Below are 22,922 nucleotides of genomic sequence, written 5' to 3'. Positions count from 1 at the left end.
ATTCTCCAATTGACGCTGCGGTTTGTTTTGGACATGGAATAGGCCAAAGATGGGCATGTTGGAAAGTCAAAGGCTGGGGAATTGAAATGGGCAGAGACTGGGAAGTCCGATCGTCCGCTGCGGGCCATCCTGTGAAATTCGGTGTGCTGCCCCCTAAGTTTAGACTCTGTCTCCCCACTGTCGAGAGGACCTCATTGTGAGCTTCTGATGCATTATCCTAAGTTGGAAGAGAAGCAGAATATTTTTTGTCTCATTTGTAAGGTATGTTTGGAGCCCTGGAGGGAGGTGATGTAGGTGGCATACTTGCATTTGTTTGCATTTTCCTGGTTGCAGGGCACGTTACCTGAGGGTTCAGCGGGGGAGAGAAGGTGCAGTTAACGAAGGAATGATGGAGGGAACGGGTCTTGCAGAAACGTGACACGGGTGGGGACAGGAAGATGTTCCCGACTGTGTGGTTTGTTTGGGTTCGTGGTTGTGTTTGAGGATAATGCATTGCAGGCGGAGACTGGTGGGGTGGTTGGACGACAAAGGATACTCTTTTCTTATCGTGGATGGAGGGAGTGTGTTCAGAGTGGTGGTTCGGGAAAGGAGGTGGTGCGGTGGAGGGCTGTGTGGATATTCAAAACAGGTCGACACCTGGGATGCTTGCGATTGGGATGTGTCTGCATCCAAGCAGATGCAGCGGACTTGGAGCAATTGTGAGATTGGGATGGAGTTATTGCAGAATACGGGATGGGTGAAGGTGCAGTTCAGGTAGTTATGGGTATCTATAGTAGACGTCCGTTTGAATTCTGTCACTGGAGATGGAAATGGGATGGTCGAGGAAGTTGTAGGAGGGCTGTGAGAATGATCAAGTGAATTTCATAGCGGTGTGGAAGTTGTGGGTGAAGTCGATGTTCTGTTCTAGGTCAGCCTAAGTGTAAGACGCTGTGTCGATGCAGCCATCGATGTAACCGTGGAAGAGTTCGGGTACAATACCTGTGAAAATGCTGCAGCGGGAATGTTTGATATGACCGGCAAATAGACAGGCACAACTGGGATGCATACAGGTACCCATGGCTGGGGACCTATCACAGTCAAGATCAGGTACAATGTTTCAATAAGGTACGCACACACCCACACGCCACACACCAGATCGAGTTCAGTCTTCTGCTTCCTTTGAGCCCACAGCATATCAACGAAGATATCCAAGGGATGCTACACTTCTCACTTATCAAGAAGCCAGGCTGAAAAGACATTGCTTTGCAGAAGATCGAAGTATTTAATAAATGCCAAAATAGGTCATTTGCAAAAGAAGCAAAGGTGAAGTGAGGTAAAAGTTCTTCACTTAGCAAATAGTTGGTGTATGGAATGTGATGTCTGGGAATATGGTGGCGGCAGGTTCAATCGTGGCATTCAACAAGGCACTGGATGATCACTTGGAGAAAAATGATGTGAAATGATATGGGGAGAGAAAAGCAAGAGATTAAGACTAATAATGATGCTCATTTAGAAGGCAGTGCGGGCACAATGGGCCAAATGGTCTCTTTCTGCACTTCTGTGATTCTGCGTGATATCAGACCTCACCACAGCATAAGACCAGTGATAGTGAATTCACAGCCAGTTCACTTTGTTCTTCTTTCTCTGTTCCATTGCCTTGGGAAACGGAAATACCATTGAAAGTGAAATTGGGTGAGGTATATCTCCAGTAATGTGTCTTTCGTCAAATATCATTTTGCTTGCCATTTATTAAATGCAGTAGAACCTTCCAATTTGTCCTGTTGGATTGTATTTGTACATCAAAGAAGCTCACATTTGAATTTTTCATGTTTCTTGCAATATTCGAGACACACATTTTGCATAAATTTTGGTTTGACTAAATGCGTTTCTCGCTACTTTTGTTTAGTTTCCAGAGCAATGACCCGGGAGATTCATGAATAAAATTGAATCTGTAGATCCGAGGAAACCAAACTGCGCAATGCAGGGACTGGAGTAAGTAGCAGAATGCGACACGTTTATAATGACGAGATGACTGACACTGTACACTTAATAAAAAGTGTGCAAGTTTAAGCGTATCAGAAATGACATGAATACCAAACAGTGGAAGTGAAATTGAACAAGAGTGGAGAGGTAAAACAGATGGCATCATATTTGCCAACTCTTGCAGGCCCACCCAGTAATCAAACTCGGAATTGATTGAAACTAACATCCGGCTGCACAAGGTACGGAAGAACCAAGCAATCTCCTGTATTCTGTATCAGTACCAGTGAAAGGACTGTCAATGTCTGAGGAGCACAAACCATAAAATACACACACTGCAGGAAGTACCAGGCTTTGTGGCATTGTATTTGACATTGTCTGACAATGTACTGTATCGGTAACAATTAAAAAGCACTGCATGTTATTAATATCATTAACACTTTATTCACAGTATTCAGTGAGAATGAAAAATACGCTACATTACAATTGGTAAAACTAGTATAGTATTGGTATTGTTAAATATGGTTCACTTTTGTTAGAATTGATCGTACAAATATACTTCTATCAGTAGCATAGTTCTTTATACTGTAAATACTGTACATAGCTGCAGCATACTTGTCCATACTGAATTTTACCCATGCTATATTTACTGCTTCCCATTATTTTCCTTGTTTGATCCAATTTCTGGCATGAATGGTGACAGTATCAGATTCTTGGACCTCTGATCTCATCTCTGCTCTCAGTGCACATTGCACAGTGATGGGTCTGACCCAATATGGTGATAAATTGTGTCATTTGAGAGTTAAACAACTATCTGTGGCTGTGGGGATTCCAAACCGTAAAATATAGATTCTGAAGTAAGTGCCAGATTGTGAGAGAGTGTGGTTATCTGGCGCTGTGATGACGACTGACAGTTGGTATTTCATTAACAACACGACATTATTTTTCATACTAGTAATGACTTATTAGTTAAACTGCCCACTATTTGTAATAGTGATTGTATAATTTGAAAGTAAGTACTTAACCAGCAGGAGTAGTAGTGGCATTAAACACCATGACAATTTGTATCAGCAAAACTGTCAACAATAAAGGTTTTGTATATTATTGTTAATGTGTAATAGAACTTTTAATCAGCAGTACGTTACAAGTAACAGAGCTTTCATGAATTCCATGGTATTCATGTCAGTAGCAGTAATTAAAATATTTTAAATATTCCATTATAAAGTAACGCTGTATATTATTGTGATCAGCGATAGTGTTGTAACGCATTATACATTGTATCACATTGTATGTTATTAACACAGAAGTCCATCAGAAATATGTAACTCATTATTTTATAAACTTCTAGCGGGTCTCGTCTCAACCTCCTATGATCCAGTGAAATAAATCCAGCCTATCTATCCTTTATTTATAACTTAAACCTTCCATACTATGCAGAATCCTGGTAAATCTCTCCTGAACCCACTCCAGCTTCATAATATCCTTCCTATAACTGGGCGGCCAGAACCGGACACAGTATTCCAAGAGACGCCTCATCAATGTTCTGCACAACGTTAACATGCCTTCCGAGCTAAGTAGTCGGCCATTCAGCCCCTTGAGCCTCCTCTTCCATTCAATAGGATCATGGCTGATCCAGCATTTCCACTTTTCTGCCCTTTCCCCATAATTCCCCGACTGATCAAGAACCTATCTATCTCAACCTTAAATACACAAAAGGGGACAGTTAGTCAGTTGCAGGGTGACACTAAAATTGGTGGCATAATAGCAGTGAAGAAGGATTTGTTAGATTACAAAGGGATGTTGATCAAATGTGTCAATGGTCTGAAAATAGCAAATGGAGTTCAATCTGGATTTTTGCAAGGTATTGCATTTTGGTACACCAAACAAGGGGTGGGATTAGAATGAAATACAGGGCCTTGGATAGTATTGCAGAACACAGGGACCAAGGGGTGCATGTACATAAAGCTTCGAAGTTTACATCACATAGGATGTTAGGAAATGCGTTTCGCAGGCTTGCCTTAATTGCTCAGCCTTTTGAGTAGAGGAGTTCTAAAGTCATGTAACGTTGTCCAGAACATTGATGAGGCCTCTTCCGGAATACTGGGTCCGGTTCTGGTCGCCCAGTTATAGGAAGGATATTATTAAGCTAGAGAGGGTTAAGATGAGATGTTCGAGGATGCTGCAAAGTATGGGAGGTTTGAGTTATAAAGAAAGGCTGGATAGGTTGGGATGTTTTCCACTGGATCACAGGAGCTTCAGAAGTGACCTGATAGAAGTTTATAAAATAATGCGTTAATTTGTAGGGTTTTCTTTCCGAGGATGGGGGATCTCGAGACTTGGGTGCATATTTTTAAGGTACGAAGAGAGATTTTATCAAGACTTAAGAGCAATGTTTTCCCTCAGAGGTTGGTTCCCATGTGGAATTTATTTCCTGAAGAAGTGGTGGATGTGGTTACAATTGCAATGTTTAAAAAACATTTGGATGGGTAGATGAATAGGAAAGGCTTGGAGGGATATGGGCCAGGAGCATGAAGGTGGGCTAGTTTAGTTTGGGATTGTGTTTGGCATGGACTGATAGGACTGAAGTGTCTGTTTCCATGCTGGCTGACACAATAATTCTGCCCCACAGCTCTCTATGGCATGGAATTCCAAAGACAACCCTCAGACAGGAAAATTCTCCTCATCTCTGTCTGAGAAAAAAGGGCACTAATATAAATCTATGTCCTCTGGTTCTAGACTTTCCCATGAGGGGAAACCTCCTCTCAGTATTTACCCTGTCAGGCCCGTTAAGAATCCTGAATGTTTCAATGAGATCACCTCTCATTTATCTAAACTGCAGCAAGTAGTTAAACCTTTGTTCCTAAGGCAATCTCTCCATACTACAGATCATCCAAGTGAATCTTCTCTGAACTGCATCCAATGAAATGAAACATTTCCCTAAATAAAGGAAGCAAAGCTGCTCACAGCACTCCCGATGTGGTCTCACCAGCATCTTGTGCGGCTGCAGCAAGACGTCCTGACTCTTGTCCTCCAACCAACTTGAAATTAGATCAAACATTCCATTAGCATTATCAACTGCACCCTCTCTGCTAGCTTTGTGTTTCCTGCACAGGTTCCCCTCAGTTTTTGTGTTGCAGCTTTCTGCACCTTTTCCCTATTTAAATAATACTGATATATTGTTTCCTTCCAAAATGAGCGCTCATGTCAAATTTCACGTCTGCTTCACTTTAATTTCAATTTTCCATTCCCCCCACCCCACCCCTCTCCATCTCTAAACTAAAACCCGACAAATGCTTGCCTCTCATATTCTGGTGCTCATGGTCTTGTTTCCGCTCTCACTACAAATCAGTCACTGACATTCCTGACGTTGAACAATAATAAACAGGGAATTCAGGAGTGGAACTATTGACCCCAAACTGAAAAATACAGACATGGTGGTGGTGTTTGGGGTTGGAGGGTGGGGGGGTGGGGGGGGGGGGGGAGGGAAAGAAGTACTGGACGTTCATTCATAACAACTATTTATCTACAACTGGAGATTAATATTTGAGCCATATCATTTGCATCATTGAACCTGTTACTAATATAACCACTGAGAGATTACTGTAAAAAATGATGCCATTCAGAAATTGTGCTGGCTTTCCTCACAAACTCCTGCATTGTTTTATTTGTCCCCTGTCTCACTTTTCAGAAAAGAATCCATTGTCGTCTTGGATGCCTGATTTGAATCTACCTCAATACACTCTCAGGCAGAACATTCCAGATCCTAACCATTTCATGCAGGAAATAAATTCCTCGTGTTGCTATTGCTTCGCTTACCAATTACCTGAAATAAAATGCTTTCTGGTTCCCAATTCTTTCACCAATGGGAACATTTTCACCCAATGTACTCTGAGTTAATGGATGCTCGGAGTTCTGCAAATATTTTATGCTATCTACTTAATTTTAGAACTGGTTACCTTCACTATGCACAGAATAATCAAGAAAATTCAAATATTCCCCTGAATTCAATCTGTTGAGATTTAAGAAAGGTATTGATTTTACCTTCCTTACATTGACTTGGACTTCAATGTTGACATTTCTAAGTTCTTTCCTGTTGGTAATGTTGAAATTTTCTGCATTTCATCAAATATTAACTCATCTTGATTTTAACATTTTGAGGATAGAGAACTAAAGCACTTTCTGTAAGTGGGACTGAGGGCTAAATATCAATCTCAGTACATGTTTCTATATCCTTGTGCACTTGATTGACACCTACAAGCATCCCCAGTCCCTCTATCACCAATGCTCGGCAGCAGCAGTGTGTATTATATACAAGGTGCACCGCAGAAATTCATCAAAGATCCTTCATCAGTACCTTCTCAATCCATAACCACTTCCATCTAGAAGGAGAAGTGCTGCAGCTACATAGGAGCACCACCTCTACAAGTTTCCGGCCAAACCATTCACCATCCTGAGTTGGAATTATCACTGTCACTGAGTCAGAACACTGGAGTTTCCTCCCTAAGGCATTGTGGGTCAACCCACAATGGACAGTTAGACAGCAGCGGTTCAAGAAGCTGATCCCACCTTTTGAATTTGGCAAGTAAGAATGAGCAATAAATGTTGGCCCAGCCAGCGATGCCCGATTCTCATGAATGGAAAAAATGAGAAAAACCTCAATTGGCAATTGTGATTTATTGCTCTCGATGTCAGGGAAGGCACTGCTTGAGTTCTGATGGGATGCTCCCAGGCTTCTCATTGTCATCTATGTCATTCAGGACCGAGGAACATTCCACCTGCTTCCTCTCTTCAGTTTACTGGAACAGAATATCCCATATTGTACAGCTACGTCTGTGTCAGAAATACTGCTGTTGATAAACTTTGGTTCTTGTTCTTTTTGTCTCCCCCAGGCTCCGTACTGCTGCCTTCTTAGTGTTTTGTGCTGAGGATCTTACCCTCACTGTCAGAACAAACGAGTCACTGATGGAGTTGTCTATCTCATTAAACATCTTAACCAACAATTCTGTCCCCTCATTGCTCCAACGTGTACAAACTGCAGCATCTGCAATGGATCTAGTGAGTGTTTATGAGCTGCTTTAGTATTAGATATACAACATAGATTAGTTTCAATACGTTTCTATATTTATTATTGAACCAGTCTTCCCGATATTTACATCATATTTCCATCTGTTTAGTTTGTGTTTAATCTTCATCGTGTTTCATATTGTGGGGAAATTAGTTCACTCCAAATGGTGAAAGAAGAGAGTCTTGAACTCACTCCGATCCAGACTGAGGGGGACCGTGTCAATCTTGGAAGTTATAAGCATCACTGCGGTCATCACATGAACATTTTTGGTTGATTCTGCACCCCACCCGCACATCTTTCAACCGGCTGTGCTCAAGGTTGAAATTCTATTGACCATTTCCCAGTCTCCACTCGAGCTAAGGGACGGCCATCTCTCATTGTGCGGTCAGAGGGTCACGACACACAGGGGCCCGGCCTCACGGTGTGGTTTCTTCAGGATATCTCTGCCTCAATGCTTCCAGCTGGGGACATGCATCTGCAGGAGAAAGTGAGGACTGCAGATGCTGGAGATCAGAGCTGAAAAATGTGTTGCTGGAAAAGCGCAGCAGGTCAGGCAGCACCCAAGGAGCAGGAGAATCGACGTTTCCGGAATACGCCTTCCTGAGGAAGGGCTTATGCCTGAAACGTCGATTCTGCTTCTTCTTGGATGTTGCCTGACCTGCTGCGCTTTTCCAGCAACACATCTTACACCTGATTGGGCCCTGGGGATTTAATCATGTATATTAAACTCTATTTGCCAATTGTCTGCTCCCTTCCCCAGCTGATCAAGGGCCTGTTGTATTTTCTATAATCTTCCTCACTGTATCCGATACCACCCTATTTCAGTGTCATCAGCAAAACTGATTACTCATGCCTTGTACAGTCTCATCCAAATCACTGATATAGATAACAAATAGCAATGGGACCAGCAACCACGCCTGAGGGACTCCAATAGTCACAGGCCTGCAATCAGACGAGTATCCTTTGACTATTACCCTCTGCTTCCTACTGTCAAGCCAATTGTGTATCCAATTTTCCAGCTTGCCTGGGATTCCATGAGATCCAACCTTCCAGAACACCCTACCATGTGCAACCTTATCCAAGGCCGTAAGGCTCTATTTCTGTTTCCCAGTAATTGTTTGTCCTTTGTGGGGATCACTTCAAAACTACTTCATCCCTTTGAATTCCATTTTATTCCCAATTTCCTGGAGGATCTCTTACTGTGGCATGACTCATTTACTCAGCGTCATGATGCAATGCTGGATCTGAAACAGGTACATCCCCAGTCAGTGACCAATGTTGTTGTTCCAACAAACACTGACAAAAACGTTCCACAAACTCTATCCAGACGACGTCTGCGGCCCTGCCCTTCTCAACTTTGCTAGTCACTTCATCAAAGAGCTCTAACAAATTTGTGAGGCATGATCTCGCATCCAAAAAGCCATGCTGACTGTTCCTAATCAAACCCTATCTTTTCAAATGCATGTACATCTTATCCCTCACAATCCTTTCAAGTAATTCACCCACCATAGACGTTAGGCTTATTCGTCTATAGTTCTGAGGGTCTTTGATTCCTGTAATTAGTGATTTTCTTTTTACATTCCACCCAGAAATTAGAGAAAACATTGATGTAATATCTGTGCCATTCCCCTGTATTCCCATACCCCCAGGTTTGGGAGGGAGGCTGTTTATTGGGGGAGGTCTCTGGGTCTATAAACCCCACCCCTCCCCACTGGCTATCTACAGGAGCGCGCTCACGTCACCGCGGCTCGGGGGCAATCCCGCGCGCACACATTCGAACTCCCCGCCGTTGGCCACCAACCGCCGCAAAATGCGTGCGCGCCCGTCAGAACTACAATTCCCAATAGGCTCCGCGGCCCGATCCTCCACGACAGCAAGCACACCAGCCCTTACTGCGCAGGCGCAGTCTACCAGAAGGAGCATGGGTAATGTAGTCCACCCAGAGTGTGCTGCGGGAACTGAGTTGCTGAGGCAGGTCGTGTGGAGAGAGAAACAGTTAATGTCTGGAGTCTGATCTAACTCTTATTCAGAACTGGAAGGAAATGCTGGAAAATGCTGGGGTTTGTGGTGTAGACCTGAGGGGAACAGACCAGAGGGCCCAAAGCTAAAGAATATGCCTTTTTGTTGTGTATTTGAGGCTGTTCCTTCCCATGTTTATCCCTGATCATTTGCAGTCAGACAAGTCACTGTTTCCCTGTTTATCTCAGGCAATGCTCCCTCTCAGATTCAACTCATGGCAATCTGCTTCTGGTTCCCAGTAATTGTTTGTCCTTTGTGGGGATCACTTTAAAACTTCGTCATCCCTCTGAATTCCATCTTATTCCCAATTTCCTGGAGGATCTCTTACTGTGACATGACTCATTTCCTCAGCTTCATGATGCAATGCTGGATCTGAAACAGGTCTATCCCCAGTCAGTGAAAAAGGTTGTTGTACCAACAAACACTGACAAAAACATTCTACAAACTTCACTTCGGGATCACTCTTGCCAATGTGACTGACCCAGACTACATGAAGATCGAAGTCCCCCACAATCGCTTCCTTGTCTTTTAACAAATCCAATAAGTTTGTGTTTAATGCAGTGCTATTAGGCAGGCGCTAAACTGTTCTTCCCTTTGCAATTCCTGGCGCATCGCCCTTCCAAATTGCTTTTCTACTGGCTTTATTTCATAACCTGAAGATAAATAATATGTCAGTCTTGCTTTTGTTATTCCTAACTAAAATATTCCTCCTAGCTGTATTCCCATTCTGCCTATCTGTTTGCAAAATGAATACTCCAGAATATTTATGTCCCACCTTTTGTTCACGTTAATCAAGTCTCCCTGGTGATCAGATCAGTCATTCACTCATGTCCAGCTGTCTTATTGCAGATACTTTGCACATTCAAGTAGAGAAAGTATAATTTTTACTCTTATCAAAAGTTTAACTTGTACTTCCCGTTCCTTTCTGCTTAGCTTCAGCCACATGATCATGTTATTCCCATATTTCAATCTTTCTCTTTGTTTTCGGCATTATCCACTGACCTGACACCTGCTCCTGTGTCACCTTTATCAGTTTACATCGCTATCCATAATCGTATTCATATGATTGGCCAGGACACAGAACCCAGCACTGTTCTCGTGGAATCGATCACAATGGGATATCTCGCTTTTCCTGAATACTGATGCCAGACACACCCCCCCACATGAATGAAAACCACTTCTGACAGTGTTGCTAATTCCGAAATCTTCCTTCAAGCTTTTGGGGTCACGCAGTAACTCTACATGTGGTATCCATCACTGTGTGGGTGGAGCTGCTGCGTGCTGGAGATGAGAGTCAAGATTAGGGTGGTGGGGGAAAAGTACAGAAGATCAGGCAGCATCCGAGGAGCAGAAAAATAGACATTTCGGGCATTTGCTCCTGCTCCTCGGATGCTGCCTGACCTGCTGTGCTTTTCCAGCACCACTCTAACCGTAGCTGCTGCCTCAGTCTGCCAATTTCTGTTGCAGCTGCTCTGAGATCCTGTGCCCACATAATTTTCAGCTCTTGAGAGAAGAGCAGAAAGATGATGGAGCACAGGCCAGGAATGGAGATTGGGATTTTTCAGATCTCCATGAGACTCAGTACCATTTTATGAGTGTAATCCTCACAACGTCAGTTTAATTTTTGAATCTGTCTATTTCTGCGTCTCCTGCATCTGCTCGGAATTCCTGACTTAGCAGAATTTCCAACTCTTGTCTCACCCAACACCACATTAAAGGCAATCAACCTGCCAGAAAGATGAAGGAGAGTAAGATCAGCAGCCTTCAATAAATTCTACAGGTGGCTTCACTTATGTCGGATAAAGTGGAGATGAATTACAGGGCTCAAAGCTGTCGGCCCACAAATGTGACACTGCTAGAGGGCTGAAGTTGGAGCACAAAGGCTCCACTGTCATCCTGTCAAGAGAGGCCTGCTTTCCCCACTGCTTTCCTGAGATGCACTAAGACAGCACATGCCACAATTGATGACTGGGATGTTCACAGGCTGTTTTAATGAGGCTACGTTCAACAGGTGAAAGCAGACCTCTTAGGAGAGGCTGGTAATAAAGTTTGCTATCTTTTTATTCTATTCTGTTCTCTGTCTTCAACCCGGTATTTATGTCATGTCTTATAATCTTGTGTGTTTCATCTTTCAAACTTCGAGAACAGCCCCAATCTCTGTCACCTCCTCCAAACCCGACTACTCTCCCTATCTCTGTACCTTGCACCAGTCTCTAAAACGTGCCCTATCTCAGCAATCTTATCTTCCAGTCAATGCAATAGTAATTATCTTTCCCATCTCCTCCAGTCTCTGCAACCTCCGACAACCCTCCTCATCTGAGCACCCTCCTCCAGTCTCTGCAACACTCCTTCCTCCCATCCTACAGCAACTCACTACTTCTGTAATCTCCTACCATTACATCAAGCCTCCCGAACTGCTGAAAGTTCTTAAAACACAACATCCTTCCCTCCATGTGTAAATTGGTCCAGTCTCTACTACATTCACTATTCATGTGACCTCCTGAAACGACTTTGACCCTGCCCATGCTTGTCACCTCATTCAGTATTTACAATTTTCTCTATCTTTCACCTCCTCCCGTTGCAATAGTGTTCCCTATCTCTAGTTCTTCCAGTCATGACTAGCCTTCCACACGCTGTAATCTCCTGCAACCTCTAAAACTATCCATGTTCCTGTAACATTCTCTTGTTTGCTGTCATCACCTCCAGTCCCTACAGCTGTCTTTTTGTCACCTCATTCAATCCTCCATTGTCTACAGCCCTCCATGTCACCAACCTCATCCATTCTTGACAACCATCCCTATCTCTGTAATCACCTGCAACCTTCCTATTGTTGTAACCTTCTTCCGTCCTTCCAATAAACACTAATTTATAAACCTCTTTCTACGCTACATACTATGTCTGCTTCTTCCTCCTGTTCCTGCAACCTTTGTGAACTCTGCAACTTTATCCAGTCTGTACCGTTGTATCTAATTGCCATACTGCATAGAAACAGGTCCTTCAACCCATGATTTATCTGCAGACAATCAGCAGCAAACTACACTAACCTCATCTCCTGCACTTGGTGCATAAGCTGCTTAATTCTGGCATTTTAATTACGCATCCAGATGCTTCTTTAATGCTGTAAGCGTGTCTGCCTTCACCACCCTCTCAGGCAACACGTTCCATCTATCTACTATCCTCTGAGTGAAAAAAGTACTTCTCAAAACTCCTCCAACTCACCTGCTCCTCACCTTAATCTTTTGCCTTCTTGTGTATGACAGTATGCAATGGAGAAGAGATTCTCATGATCTACTCTGTCTGTATGTCTCATAGGTTTGGAAACATCAATCAGATCACTCTGTCAGCCTCCTCTACGCCAGCAAAAGAATCTCAGCCGATCAGACACCCCTCATAACTGAAACCTTTCATCCAAGGTAACATCCCAATGAATCTCTTTTTCACTCTCTGCAATACAATCATGATTTTCTGACTGTGAGGCATACAGATCTGGGCACAGTACTCTCGATGTTGTCTCACCAATGTTTGTAGAAAACTTGCTTACTCATTCATTCCTGATAAAGGGTTCATGCTTGAAACGTCGACTCTCCTGCTCCTCGGATGCTTTCTGACCTGCTGTGCTTTTCCAGCACCACGCTCTTGACACTTGATAATGAAGACAATCCTCCCAGACGCCAGCTTTGTCTACCTGCACTGACCCCTTCATGGATCTATGGACTTGGACGCCACAACCCCTTAGTACTCCACAGTAATTGAGCATTCATTGTGTATGTCCTTAATTTCCATTTGCCAGTGCCCTGCCCAATTTACAAACTGACCAGTATCTGACTGGGACTAACTTCCTCACTATCAACAGCATCACCGATTTTTGTGTCTTCTGCAAACTTGCTAATTCCATCTACTGCATTCACACAGAGTCAGAGAGTAATACAGCGTGGAAACAGGCCCTTCAGTCTAAAATAGGCCATGCTGACTATGACGCGCTCAAAGCTTATTCTAAGTGCTCACAATTCTTCCATATCCCTCTCAACTCTTCCCATTCCATGCACCTATAAAAATATATTTTCCAAAAATATTGCTGTGGTACCCGCCTCAACCATTGCCTCTGGCAGCCCATATACGCATCGCTCTCTGTTTGACAAAGTTACCCCTCAGGTTCGTCGAAAACCTTTCCCCTCCCACCTTAAACCAATGCCCTCTAGTTTTCAGTTCCCCATCACTTGGAAAACAACTATATGCATTCATCCGATCTGTACCCGTCATGATTTTATACACCTCAGTAAGGTCACCCCTCATTCTCTGAATTTCCAAGGGATAAAGTCCTTTACTGAACAATCCCTCCCTATTCCTCAGGCCTACCTGTCTTGGCACCATCCTCAAACCTTCTTTGCATTCTTAGCAGTCTTCCAAGTCATTCATATAAACAGCAACCCGCAAGCATCCCAGCTCTGAACAATGTGGCACGATACTGGTCAGATACTGCGTTACTAAGACAACGCTGCACCAACAGCCTTTGTCTCATATTTGTGAGCCAGGTTTGAATCCAGTTTACCAACTTATTTTGGATCCCTTGGCCCTTAATGTTTTGTTCCAGCTTTCCATTTGGGACCTTGTCAAATGCCTGACTTAAGTTCATGTCAACCACATCAACTGCACTACCCTAATCAATATGTTGAGACATGTTTTCAAAAAACTGAATTAAATTAATCTTTCTCCAGTCCTGTCATCCCTCTTTTTCACTTTGCCTCGTTCCAACTACACTCCCTGCCTCAGTAAATTGTATAATGCCTAAAATACTTCTCGTCGATATGAACGTCTGTTCTTGCAATGCGCCATATGACTGTAAACTCTTACCATCCTGAGAAACCTTTATGACTCGAACATTTGTCATTCATTACAGTATTCCCCATTCACTGTTAACTGCACCAGCCTCTAAAACTGTCCCTGTCTCTCTAAACCGCATCTAGCTTGTACAAACCTCCCTTTGGCTGCCACCTGCCCCTCACTCCCTACAAAGCTGTCTATCTGAATAATGGTGTCATGCCTCGACAACCCTCTTGATCACTGTAAACCTCCCATCACGACAGCACTGATTATCTCTTGTAACCTCTTCCCAACTCTACAAACCTTGCTGTGTCTGTAACCTCCTCTCGTCCATACACACATCCTACCCCTGGAAGCTTTTGCAATCTCTCAAATATTCTGTTTCAGAATAACGTTATCGAATCAATACAATCATTCCTATCTCTGTAAACACTTCTGCCAATACAAACTTCCCTATCCGTGTATTCACCTTCAGTTCCTACAAACTTCCCAGTTACTCGTGGTGTGCCACAAGAATCTGTTTTGGGACCACTGCTGTTTACCAATTTTATAAATGACTTGGACACAGGCAAAGGTGGATGGATTAGTAAGTTTGCAGATGACACTAAAGTCAGTGGAGTGGTGGACAGTGTGGAAGAATGTTGCAGGGGGACTTGGATAAACTGCCGAAGGGGGCTTAGGAGTTGGAAAATACAGTTCAATGCAGATAATTCCGAGGTAGTTCAATGCCGGTGTGGTGAGGGAGGAGAGCGTAAGGGGGCGGGGTAGGGGGCGAGAGAGAGAGAGAGACAGATAGCGAGCAAGAGAGAAACAGCGAAAGAGAGCAAGACCGTGTGTGTGAGACTGAGAGAGGAACAATAATAGAGGGAGAGAGAAATGAAAGAAAGAGAAAGACTCAGAGAAAGATAGAAAGAAAGAGAGAAACAATGAGTAAGTGCGAGAGAAAGTGTGACAGAGAAAGACAGAGTGAGAAAGAATGGCAAAAGCATAGACCTGGAGAGACTCAGTGGGAGAGGGAGGGAAAGTGGGAGAGGGAGGGACATTGAAAGACAAAGGTGGGGGGTTGAGAGTGTAAAAGAGATACAGATAGTGAGATATAGATTGAAAGATGTAGTCAGAGATAATGAGCGTGAAAGAGAGAAAGAAAGAGAGATACATAGAGATTGATAGAGAGTCAGTGAAACAGAGAGAGAGAGAGAGAGAGAGACTGGGCGACTAAGAGTCAGAGCAGGTTAAAAAAACAGAAGGAGTGAGAGACTGGCAGAGTTAGTTAGAGAGAGAGAGAAAGACATTATGAGAGAGACACTATTAAAGAGACAGAGATCTAGGAGAGAAAGACAGTGAGAGACAACAAGATAGAGAAAGAGACACAGTGTGAGCGAGAGAGTGAAAGTGAGAGAGAAAAGTCACAGAGAGCAAGGCAGACAGAGAGACAGACAGACAGAGTGATGATGACAGAGACAGACAGGCAGTGAGTGATATAATGAGTGAAAGAACAAGTGAGAGTGAGAGCGAGATAGTGAGAGTGGTAGAGCAACACAGAAAGAGAGACAAGGGGTGAAGGATTTTGTATCAAATGGAGATAGGCAGAGAGCGAGAGACATAAAAGTTTCACCAACCTGAACCACCTCTTCTCTGAATTAATTACCGACTCTGCCCTTGAGCCCTCAATCGATATCACTGTCCCTGTTGGCCCAATCCTTCTTTTGATTTGGCCAGACATTTATATATTGCAAAACAATGACCTTGGCCAGGCGAACCACAAACATCCAGCCAGCTCTTGTGTCAACAGGTTCGAACGCCAAGTGCAAAAGATAATTTAGATTGCAGTTGTATATTCCTTTCCTTCTGACCCATTTGATGTCTAAATCCTGGTAACTGGTTACAGACCGCGCTAAAGCAATATATTTGTTCATTGTTCAAACATTCAATGGAAATAAGATGCCTCTGTATAAGTACTTGTCAGAAGGCAAGTATTTCATCTGAAGAAATACTTTTATGTTGATCTCTCCACTGGAGCATAACCTTCCCTCATAAGATCAGCGATACTGTGCACTTTACTCAAAGGCACAACCCAGCTGACATCTGGCAAGCGGACAACTGACAGTGAAGCATTGCCTCCCCCCACCCCTGATAATGCGACAGTCTGTATATGCTGGAGTCTGGTTAGCCTCCATTTAAATCGCAAATTTTCAAGATTTCATTATTTGTAACAAATTTGAATTCCAATAATGAGCAAAAGTCTGCAAGAGATGCAGTCGTGGAATACAGGGGAAGGTAAAGAGTGTTGTCAATAAAAGGAAGAGGTGGACAAAGCTGATGGTGGGTTGTGGGGAGCGTTTTGTGGTGGAGTAGTAATGTGCTAAATGTATAAAACTCGGGGACTCGGAACATTTTCTAATTCCATAAAGCAGGGATTAACAAAATAATGCATTGAGAGAGAAAATAAACTCGTGAGAGATATAAACATGTGTTTGAAACCACTTTCTGAGTTTTGCGTTAGATCCCTGTTGATGCAAGAGATGGCTGGATGTTTGTTGTTCGTCTGGCCTAGATGGTTGTTTTGCAATATATAAGTGTCTGGCCAAATCAAAAGTAGGAGTGGGCCAACAGGGACAGTGCCATCAATTGAGGACTTAAGGGCAGAGTCGGTAATTAGTTCAGAGAAGAGGTGGTAAAACTTTTCTCTCTCTGCGCCTGTCTCCACTTGATACAATGGCCCTCAACCCTTTTCGCTCTTTCTTTGTGTTGCTCTGCCATTTTCACTAACTCGCTGTCTCACACTCTGACTCTGTGTTGTTCTGTCACTTTTTATATCACTCACTGTCTGTCTATCTCTTTCATCATCACTCTGTCTGTCTGTCTCTCTGTCTGCCTTGTTCTCTGCGTTTTTTCTCTCTCCCTTTCACTTTCTCTCTGTGTCTCTTTCTCTATCTTGCTCTCTCTGACTGGCTTTCTCTCCTAGCTTTCTGTCTTTCTCTCTACTTCTGCTTCTCTCACACTGCTTTTTTTCTCTCCCACACTGACTCTGCCAGTCTCTCTTTCTCACTTTATCACTCCCTCCTTCCTGCTTTTTTACCCACTCTGACTCTGCCTCACTCAGTGTCCCTCTCTCAAGGTCTCTCTATCACACTTTCTATGTATCTCCCTTTCTTTCTCTTTTACTGGCTCTTTCTCTCTGACTATCTCTTTCTTTCTATCTATCCTCACTATCTGTATCTGTTTCCCTCTCTCTTCTGCACCTTTCGCTTTCCCTGTCTCTCCCTCTCCCACCGTATCTCTCTGGGTCTCTGCCTTTGCCATTCTCTATCTCTCTGCCTGAGTATTTCTATTTCTTTCATTTCTCTCTCCCTCTATTGCTGTTCCTCTATCCCTCTCTCACTGTTTTCCTCTCTTTCCCTCTCTCTCACACACATTCTTGCTCGCTCTATCACTTGTCTTGCTCTCTTTCACTGTTTCTCTCTCGCGCTTGCCGTCTTACTCTCTCTCTCCTCCCCCCCCCAAACCCGCCCCCTCGCTCTCTCCCCCCTCACCACCCCGGCATTGAACTATCCCGGAATTATCTGCATTGAACTGCATTTCCAACTCCTAAGCCCACTTCGGCAGTATATCCAAGTCCCCCTGCAACTGCAACATTCTTCCACACTGTCCACCACTCCACTGACTTTAGTGTCATCTGCAAACTTACTAACCCATCCACCGATACCTGCGTCCAAGTTATTTATAAAACTGACAAACAGCAGTGGTCCCAAAACAGATACTTGTGGCACACCACCAGTAAATGGGAAGTTGGTAGGAACAGAAGGTGAATGCACGGATAGGGAAGTTTATGATGGGAAGAGATGTTTACAGAGATGGAAATGAATGTATCGACTTGAGAAAGTTATTCTGAAACGGAATATTTGAGATACTGAAGAAGCTTCCAGAGATACGATGTGTGTATGGACTAGAGGAGGTTACAGACAGAGCAAAGTTCTTAGACATGGACCTAAGAAAGACATTTGACAAGGTCCCACGAAAGGTCAAAACGAAAGGGCCCACGGATCCAAAACAAGTTGGCAAACTGGATTAAAACTTGGCTTACAAATATTGGACAAAGGGTGTTGATGCAGCGTTGTCTTAGTAACGCAAAGCCTCCGACCAGCAGTGTACCACATTGTTCAGCGCTGGGATGCTTGCTGTTTGTTATTTGTATTAATGACTTGGAAGACTGGGAAGAGTGCAAAGAAGATCTGAGGATGTTGCCAAGACAAATAGCCCACAGTGAAAGATTCAGGTTGACCAGTATAGGACTTTATTCCTTGGAATGTCAGAGAATGAGGGGTGACCTGACGGAGGTCTATCAATCATGAAAGGCATTGATAGAATGAATGCATATGAGTTGTTTTTCCAGGGATGGCGAACTGAAACCTACAGGGCATTGGTTTAGGGTGAGAGCTGAAAGATATAAGAAGGACCTGTGGGGTAACGTTGTCATGCAGAGAGTGGTGTGTATGTGGACGGGACTGCCAGAGGACGTGGTTGAGGTGGGTACAATAGCAATATTTTTGTAAAAAGCATTTTTTAAGGCACGTGGATAGGAAGAGTTGAGGGAGATATGGAGAAATGTGAGCGCTTGAAATGAGCTTTGTGGGCGTCATAGTCAGCATGGCCCAGTTTGGACTGAAGAGCCAAACTCTCTGCACACACGAGGAAGGTCGTAGGATTTTGCAGAGATTGGAGTCAATTGGAGACTACTGCAATGACTGGAAGATGAGATTGCTAAGGGCGGGCATGTTTTAGATACTGGAGCACGTCGCAGTGATAGGGAGAGCAGTCGCGGCTGGATGAGGTTACAGAGATTGGGACTGTTATAAAAGTTTGAAAGATGAAACACACAGGATCAGAAGACGGGACATAAATACTGTGTTGAAGACAGAGAATAGAATAGAATAAAAAGATATCAGACATTATTATCAGCCTCTCCTAAGAGGCCTGCTTTCACCTCTTACATTGAGCTTCATTAAAACATCATGTGAAAATCCCAGTCATCAACTGGGGCCTGTGCTATCATCGTGAATCTCAGTAAAACAGTGGTGAAAGCGGGCCTCTCTTGGCAGGATGACAATGGAGCCTTTGTGCTTCCACATCAGCCCTCTGGCTATGTCACATTTGTGGGCCTCCATCTTTGAACCCTCGAATTCATCTCCGCTTTGTACAACACAAGTGAAATTACCTGCAGGATTTATTGAAGGCTGTAGGCCTCACTCTCCATCTTTCTGGCTGTTTGATTGTTTTCCACGTGGTGTTGGACGAGACAGGAGTTGGGAATTCTGCGAAGTGAGTAATTCCAAGTAACTGCAGGAGACACAGAAATAGACAGATTCAGAAACTAAACTGACGTTGTGAGGATAAAAATATGGAATGGTACTGAGTCTCACGAAGATCTAGAAAATCGCAGTCTCCAATCCTGGCCTGTGCAACATCATCTTTCTGCGCTTTACTTGAGAGCGGAGAATTCTGTGGGCCCAGGATCTCAGAGCAGCTGCAGCAGAAAGTGGCAGACAGAGGCAGCAGCGACACCCACGCTGTGATGGATTCCACATGCAGGAATACTGGTCGATCCCAAAAGCATGCCAGAAGATTTCAGAATAAAACAACACTGTCAGAAAAAAGTGTTTATTTTATTAATGGGGGACTGGCATCAGTATTCAGGAAAAGTGATGTATCCTATTGTGATGGATTCCAGTGTCCTGGTCAATCATATGAATATGATTATGGATAGCGGTGTAAACTGACAGAGGTGAGGCAGGAGCAGGGGTCAGTAGGTGGATATTTCCAAAAACAGAGAAAGATTTAAACATTGGAATAACATGATCATGTGGCTGACGATAAGCAGAAAGGAACAGGAAGGGACAAGTTTAACGTTTAATAAAAATGTAAATTATACTTTCTCGACTTGAATGTGCAAAGCATCTGCAATAAGACAGGTGGGCATGAGTGGATGACTTGGATCTGATCACCAGGGAGACGAGGTTAACATGAATAAAAGGTGGGAAATAAATATTCTACAGTATTCTGGATTCCTGATCATGTACTGAGGATATATCTACCTTTATTGATGTTAAGATCTGCAGCACCACCTCCTCTGTAATATGGACTGCTTTCAAGACATCACTATTTATTTCCCCAAGTTCCCCAGCTTCCAAATCATGTTGAATTTCTGGTGAATGGTTATTGAGGATATTGAGAGTGAGGGTGTTAGTGACGGTAAAACCATTGGATATCAAGGGACAATTGTTAAATTGCTTCATAATGGAGATGATTTTGCCTGATATTTATTTGGTGTAAATCTTAAAAAAACACTTTTATATCTAAGTCAGGATATTGTCCAGATCTTTTTGCAAACGAACATGGGCGGCTTCAGGATTTGAGGAATCCGGAATGATGCTGGGCATTGTGATATCGTCGTTGGACATCCCTGTTTTTGAGGGAGGTTCATTCATGAAGCAGCTGAAGATGGCTGGGTCTAGGACAACCTGAGGAACTTCGCAGAGAAATCAGTCTTCTTGCTCATGATATGGTTTGAAGTTTCATGGACATGGATTTCAGCCCCTCAAAAGTCGTAGCAACATAGATTTAACCTTAAAAACTAGTCAAAAATGTTCAACTATTACTCAAATGTATATGGTATTTGTGCAGAGAATGATGTACTTTTACTCAAGAATCTTTTACTTGAAGTGAGATGCAACGTGCTCAGCTCATGATGAGCTGTGGGGATAATCTTGCTGGATAACTGCACCGACACCGAAAAGGTAGGAATTAGAAGCAGGAATACATTATTTAGTGCTGTCTTCCTCCGCCCCCCCCCCCCCCCCCCCCCCCCCCCCACCACCATGAATGAGATCTTCACTGAAACACCACAACATTATTTTCTGGCACTATACTGTAATATCTTTACTGGTTTGCATTTTCCACACTTTTATTCCTCCACACTTAGCTTGTATTAATCATTTATTGGATTTTTATGCTCACCTTGAAACTTGCATTCTCACTTTACATCATCAGCTAACTCGTAAATCGTACATGTGGTCACAAAGTTCAAACCATGCATGCTGATTGGGGATGGTTGGTGTGAAAAGGCTGGTCCTTTTGGAAACATTCTGGTCACAACACGCTAACCCGAGAATGGCCTACGTATTCCTATCATTTGTTTGCTGCCCATTAAACTATGCTGAATGATAACCAGATTGTTACCCATAGTTACATGCTGTCTGTCATATTGGATACCAAACCCTCACTATTTACATTGTCCTCATTCTGCCAGTTAATTCTTCCAAAGACGGAGCTCTATTGAGCTTGTGAAACAATGTTTGTCTTGATAAATTTGTTTTGACTCCATCCAATCAGACCATTTTATTTTTGAGCGTCCACTTACATCATCGTTTTCAATACATTCTGATATTTCACTGGGGTTGATGCCATACCAACAAAATAGAATCTGCAGGAATGATTCCAATGTTTCTAGAGTTGGGAAAGATAACCAGCAACATATGTAAGATTATGCACCATCACGCCAACAATAATCTGCCGATTCACAGATGCTGATCTTCAGAATTCCACGATTATATTATTTTCTCCAGTACTACAAGGCGTTTAGATTAGATTAGATTAGATTAGATTAGATTAGATTAGATTAGATTAGATTAGATTACGTACAGTGTGGAAACAGGCCCTTCGGCCCAACAAGTCCACACCGACCCGCCGAAGCGAAACCCACCCATACCCCTACACTTGCCCCTTTAACCTAACACTACGGGCAATTTAGCATGGCCAATTCACCTGACCCGCACATCTTTGTGACTGTGGGAGGAAACCGGAGCACCCGGAGGAAACCCACGCAGACACGGGGAGAATGTGCAAACTCCACACAGTCAGTCGCCTGAGTCGGGAATTGAACCCGGGTCTCTGGCGCTGTGAGGCAGCAGTGCTAACCACTGTGCCACCGTGCCGCCCACTGATATGGTTCCCAACGGTAGGTTCATTCATAAAGTCAGGAGCTATAGGATACAGGGAGATTTGGCTCTCTGGATTCAGATTTGGTTGGCTGACAGAAGGTAGAGAGTTTTTTGTGGATGGAAGATATGCTTCCTGGAGATCAGTGGTGAGTGGGCTCCCCCAGGGCTCTGTTCTTGGCCTCTGCTCTTTGTAGTTTTTATAAATGACCTGGATGAGGAGGTAGAGCGGTGGGTTAGTACATTTGCCAATGACGCAAAGGTTGGAGGTTCCGTTGATAGTATCGAGAGCTGTTGCAGGCTGCAGCACGACATTGACGGGATGCAGAGCTGGGTTAAGAAATGGCAGATGGAGTTCAACCTGGATGAATGCGAAGTGATGCATTTTGGAAGGTAGAACTTTATGCTGAATATAGGATTAAAGACAGGATTCTTGGCAGTGTGGAGGAACAGAGGGATCTTGGTGTTCAAGTGGGTAAATCCCTCAAAGTTGCCACCCAAGTGGATAGGGTTGTTAAGAAAACATATGCTGTTTTCGTTTCCATTAACGGGAATCGACTTTAAAAGCCGCGAGGTTTTGCTGCAGTTCTACAAAACCCTGGTGAGACCACACTTGGAATATTGCTTCCAGTTCTGGTCACACTATTATAGGAAAGATGCGGAGGCTTTGGCGAGGGTACAAAGAAGACCTAGCAGGATGGTACCTGGACTGGAGGGCTTGTCTTCCGAAGAGAGATTGACTAAACTCGGATTTTTCTCTCTGGAGTGGAGGAGGCAGAGTGGTGAGCTAATTGAGATATACAAGATAAGGAGAGGCATGGATAGACTCGATAGCCAGAGAATATTCCCTTGGCAGGATTGACTGGTACGAGGGGTCATAGTGTCACTGGCATGCTCCGCTGGGTTGTTACCTTGGCTTCCTTTGAATTCCCTGTCAAGTTGCAGCACGCAACTTCCCAAACCCCTGTCGTGAGCATATACCATTCCCTAATTGTTTCGACATGCCTGGCCATAGGGCCTAATTCTTTAAATTGATATCCCTTATTTACCAGTAAGGCTGCATG

This window comes from Chiloscyllium plagiosum, unplaced genomic scaffold (genome assembly GCF_037043375.1).
Source record: "Chiloscyllium plagiosum isolate Xiang-an unplaced genomic scaffold, Cpla_swu_hap1 HiC_scaffold_52, whole genome shotgun sequence".
Taxonomy (NCBI): domain Eukaryota; kingdom Metazoa; phylum Chordata; class Chondrichthyes; order Orectolobiformes; family Hemiscylliidae; genus Chiloscyllium; species Chiloscyllium plagiosum.
Note: the sequence above shows the minus strand (reverse complement) of the source record.